Consider the following 6,000-nt stretch of genomic DNA (forward strand, 5'->3'; position numbering starts at 1 on the left):
ACCTGGTATGACATGAACCTGTATACCAGAACAATATTCTCAACTTATTACCCCCAAAGAAACCTCCTTTTCCATAATGTTCAATTCAAAACACAAATTCTGTGGCCCTCAGCTGCCTGATTTGCCACAACTCCCTTCCAACACTCAGTCCCATTTTGTGACTGTTGGACAAGCTGTTTATCTTCTTTAGGTGTTAATTTCTTCATTTGTAAAGGGGATGATATGAATATGATTAAAGAGACCATGTGTTGCTAAGGACTTGACACAATGCTTAGTACATGATAAATGCTAAATAAATGTGATGTATGAATGAATGAATGGGTGAGTAGATGAAGTTGTCTTAACTTGGGTTTCCCAGAAACAGATTTGAGATAATTTGAGTATAAGTATTTTAGTTGAGAGGTTATTCTAAAAACTTTGGTAGGGAAGCAAGGAAGTGAGCTAAGGAAGGAGGACAATGAGTAAAGTGGGCAATATCAATCAAGTATCCACTGTGGGTAACCAGCAGTTAATTCTGCTGAGGAACTCTGGAAGAAAGTGTAGAACAGTCACCTCACAGTTATCCTGTCAGTAGAAAAAGGGAGCTTTTATTATACACAGATTATCCTGGTGATTACACTGATGGCTTACTGTAGTAGGGGCATGGCAACTCCAACTGGTCAGAAAATGCCCAAAGTAAAAAAAAATGCAGATGCTAGCAATTAGAGCTAGTACTGGCATGTACTACATTGATAAGACTTAGGTCACCAAGAGCATCTGCTGTATAAATTAATGCACACACACAATAAAGGGACAAATGAGCCATATTTGATGAATTTACCACAGTTCAGATGGCCCTCGTGTTTGCAAGTTTAGAAACCTATTAGAGCAGCCCATCAAACAAATTAACATTAACCAAGCTCAAGAAATGGAATTTAAAAATCAGAATGCCAGTTTATTTCTTTTCATTTGTTTTTCGTAAGTAGAATTTAGCGATTCATCACTTACATGCAACCCAGTACCCATCTAAACAAGTGCCCTTCTTAATACCCATTACCAATCTAGCCCATCTCCCACTGACCTCCCTTCATTAACCCTCAGTTTCTTCTCTATCATTAAGAGTCTCTTGTGGTTAGTTTCCTTCTCTTCTCTTCCCCCTCTTACCCCTATGTTCATCTGTTTTGTTTCTTAAATTCTACATAGGACTGAAATCATATGGTATATGTCTTTCTCTGATTGACTTATTTCATTTAGCATAATGCATTCTAGCTCCATCCACATTGATGCAAATGGCAAGGTTTCGTTCTTTTTGATGGCCGAGTAGTATTCCAGTGTGTCTGTGTGTACACATATATAAGGTATTTTCTTTATCCATTCATCAGTCAATGGACATGGACATTTGGGCTCTCTCCATAGTTCAGCTATTGTTGATAATGCTGCTATAAACATTAGGGTGCATGTACCTCTTTGAATCTGTATTTTTGAATCCTTTGAGTAAATAATAGTGCAATTTCTGGATCATAGAGTAGGAAACTCCATAGTATTCTCCACAGTGTCTACACCGGTTTGCATTCCCACCAATAGTGCAAGAGGGTTCCTCTTTCTCCACAACCTTGAAATACCTGTTGTTTTTTGTGTTTTTAATTTTAGCCATTCTGACAAGTGTAAGGTGGTATCTCATTGTGGTTTTGATTTATATTTCCCTGATAATGAGTGATGCTGAGCATCTTTTCATGTGTCTCTTAGTCATCTGGACATCTTTAGAAAATGTGCTCTGCCCATTTCTTAACTGGGTGGTTTGATTTTTGGGTGTTGAGTTTGATAAGTTCCTTATAGATTTTGGACACTAACTCTTTATCAGATATGTCATTTGCATTTATCTTCTCCCATTCTATAGGCTGCCTTTTAGTTTTGTTGATTGCTTCCTTTGCTGTGCCAAAGATTTTATCTTGATGAAGTCCCAATAGTTCATGTTTGCTTTTGTTTCCTTTGCCTTCAGTGATGTGTCTAGTAAGTGTCTAGTAAGAAGTTGTTCTGGCTGAGGTCAGAGAGGTTGCTGCTTGTGTTCTTCTCTAGGATTTTGATGGTTTCCTGTCTCACATTTAGGTTTTTCATCCATTTTGAATTTATTTTTGTGTACAGTGTGAGAAATTGATCCAGGTTCATTCTTCTGCATGTCACCATCCAGTTTTCCCAACACCATTTGCTGAAGAGACTGTCTTTTTTCCACCAGATATTCTTTCCTGCTTTGTCAAATATTAGGCGATCATATAGTTGTGAGTCCATTTCTGGGTTCTCTATTCTGTTCCGTTGATCTATGTATCTGTTTTTGTGCCAGTACCATACTGTCTTGATGACTACAGCTTTGTAGTATAGCTTGAAATCCAGAATCGTTATGCCTTTAGTTCTGTTTTTCTTTGTCAGGATTGCTTTGGCTATTATGGGGTCTTTTGTGGTTCCATATAAATTTTAGGATTGTTTTTACTAGATCTGCAAAAAATACTGGTGGTATTTAGAAAGGGATTGCATTAAATGTGTAGATTGAGTTGCGTAGTATAGACATTTTAACAATGTTTGTTCTTCCAATACACGAGCATGGTATGTTTTTCCATTTCTTTGTGTCTTCTTCAATTTCTTACATAAGCAGAATGCCAGTTTGTTGATTTAAATTGAGAAATAACTATTACAGGGGCTGGAATGGTGGCAGTGCATATGATCAGAGCATTCTTTCCCTGTAAGAAGATATACAGTCCCCTCAATAAGAGAAAGTTGCTTATGAAGCTTGAGATCTAGACAAAACGAGTTGGAGGAAGTGAATTTTGATGACAATAAGCTAAAATACCCGATATATTCAACTTCCATTAAGAATAATTTTGAGGAATTAATATGGCAGAATTATATGGGGACCCTGACCTTGCCTCATACCTGTAACACAGCTAGATCAGCATCAAACCATTTTGAACACCTAGGAAATTGATCTGAGGATTAATGCAACAATCTGCATAATTGAAGCCAGAGAACTTGGCAGGTGCATGGTGCAGAGAGGTTAATTGGGGGAGAGAACAGCCATGGAGCCACAGAAGGTAGGGAGACATTTTCATGGAGAGAGGACAGAGGGAGAAAGAGAAAGGGGGAGAATGTAGCATATCAGAATCACACAAGAAAAGTCCTCCCCATGAAAGTAGCTAGAGAGAAAGAGAGAGAGAACGAGTGAAAACACTTGCACAGGACTGGACAAAAAAATCTGTTCACCGAACCATTGAGAGGGAGAAAGGAGAGGAGTTCGATACCACCAGATTCTATAACCAGTGGAGAGAAAAGTCTGAAATTTCAGAGCTCAGTGCCTGGAGGTGCTCTGGTGAAGAAGCAGCACAAAACCTCATGAGCAGGCAGCACACTCTGAGGGGACCATGTGCCATATGGGGAGAAGCGGTTTCCCTGATTGGAGTGCATTTGGTAGAAGCCATATGGCCTCCCTGCAGACAAAAGTCCCAGTGGACCCCCTCACCCTCCCAAGGGCAGCCACGTTTACTGATATTGGAACAAAGATGCCAGAGGGGAGCAAAACCTGGTGCCAGCTATGTGTTGTGACTTGCCATAAACTCTGGGCCTCTGTCACTGTGAAACTGAGTGAACTTTTTCTGGGACAAGCCAGCACTCAGCCATTGCTTGGCGAGACCCTCCCCCAGAGAGTTGGTGTGGGTCCAAGCCATAGGACTCTCTGAAGTATGGGGTTTTGAAACAGCCCCATCTGAGATAAAACCCTGGAGGGAGGTTCCACCTGGCAGGTGGACAGCTTGCACACAGGCAGGATGGGGCAGGGAGCAGACAGAGGCCTGAGACAAATGAGGGGCGCTTGATCACCAGTCAGTGAGGGCACAGGGTTTCTGTTTTAGAGACTAGGGATCTGGGTGAAGCCATTTTCACTTCTAGCATGCACACACATGGATCAATCCCAGTAAGCTAGCAGCACCACCAAGTGGAGAACGGAGTTGTTACACCAAGCCCTGCCCACCTGCACCCCCCAGGCATATCCCCCAGAGACCAGCACACATCCCTTCTACCTGCTCATTAGTCTACAGACTATAGTATGTCTATAAACTGCAAAGTTTCAGTTCTAGGGGACACCGAATGTAACTTCATTCAAATTTCATTCTGTTTGCTTATTTGTTTGTTTTCTTTGCTTCTGTTTTGCTTTAGATTGTTTTCTTTGTTCTTTCCTTTCTTTCTCTTTCTTAGGTACAGAAAGATCAAATTCTTACTTTTTAATGTCTTTATTTTATTTTGTAATCCTATTTTGTTCTCTTTATATAATTTTATTATTTAAAAATTATAAAATAATTTATAATAATTCATATAATTTTATATAATTTATATATGTATTTATATTTATAAATAAATGTTTATTTATTTATAATAATTTATATTATTTTATTATAAAATAATAAAAATTATGGGGCGCCTGAGTGACTCAGTTGGTTAAGTGTCTGACTTCATCTCAAGTCATGATCTTGCAGTCCATGAGTTCGAGCCCCACGTAGGGCTCTGTGTTAACAGCTCAGAGCCTGGAGCCTGCTCCGGATTCTGTGTCTCCCTCTCTCTCTTCCCCTTCCCTGCTCACACTCTGTATCTCTCTCTCTCTCTCAGAAATAAATAAAAATTAAAAAATTTTTAAAAAATAAAAATAAAAAAATGATTTTCCTTTCTCTATTCTATCAAGCTTCTCTCAACAAGCAGACCAAAATACACCTAGGATCTAGCTTTCTGTATTTGATATTTTTAGTTTTTTTTTTTTTATTTTTAACACTTATTTCTTATTTTATTATTTTTTTTCTTCCTCCAAAGTGACAAGACAGAAGAATTCACCCCAAAAGAGAACAGGAAGAAATTATGGCCAGGGATTTAATTAACACAGATATAAATAAGATGTCTAAACTAGAATTTAAAACCATGACTATAAGAATGCCACCTGGGCTTGAAAAAAGCATAGAAGATGCTGAGAATCCCTTTCTGTGGAGATAAAAGAAGTAAATTCTAGTCAGCCCCAAATTAAAAATGCTATATAGCCAACATGCAATTGTGAATGGATGCCGTGACAGCAAGGATGATTAAGCAGAGCAGTTAATCAGTGAGATAGAAAATAAAATTATGTAAAATAAAGAAGCAGAAAAAAAGAGGGACAAAGGAAAAAGATCATGATACAATATTTAGAGAACTCAGTGACTTATTAAAAAGGAATAACATTTGAATAATAGGAGTCCCAGAAGATGAAGAGAGAAAAAAAGGGCAGAAGGTTTATGTGAGCAAATTACAGCTGAAAACTTTTCTGATCTGAGGAAAGACACAGACTTCAAAATCCAAGAAGCACAGAAAACTCCCATTAGATTCAACAAAAACTGACCATCACCAAGGCACATCAGAGTCAAATTCATAAAATACACAGATAAAGATAGAATTATGGAAGTAGCAAGGGAAAAAAGTCCTTAACCTGCAAGGGAAGACAGATCAGGTTTGCAGCAGATCTGTCCACAGAAATTTGGCAGGCCAGAAAGGAATGGCAGAGTACATTCAACATGCTGAATTTGAAAATAGGCAGCCAAGAATGTTTTAACCAGCAAGGCTGTCATTCAAAATAGAAGGAGAAATAAAGAGTTTCCCAGACAAACAAAAACCAAACGAGTTTGTGACCACTAATCCACCCCTACAGGAAATTTTAAGGGATATTCTTTGAGTGGAGAAAAACACAACAAAACAAAAAAGACCAAATGCAACAAATGCTAGAAAGGACGAGAGAACATCACTTGAAATACCAACTCTACAGGCAACACAATGGCACTGTATTCATATCTTTCAATAATCACTCTAAATGTAAATGGACTAAATTATCCAATTGAAAGACATGGGTATCAGAATGGGAAAAAAAAAAAAAAGATCCACTTATATGCTGCCTGCAAGAGACTCATTTTAGACCTAAAGACACCTGTAGGTTGAAAGTAAGGGGCTGGAGAACCATCTATCATG

The sequence above is a fragment of the Panthera tigris genome, chromosome B3 (genome assembly GCF_018350195.1).
Source record: "Panthera tigris isolate Pti1 chromosome B3, P.tigris_Pti1_mat1.1, whole genome shotgun sequence".
NCBI classification, from domain to species: domain Eukaryota; kingdom Metazoa; phylum Chordata; class Mammalia; order Carnivora; family Felidae; genus Panthera; species Panthera tigris.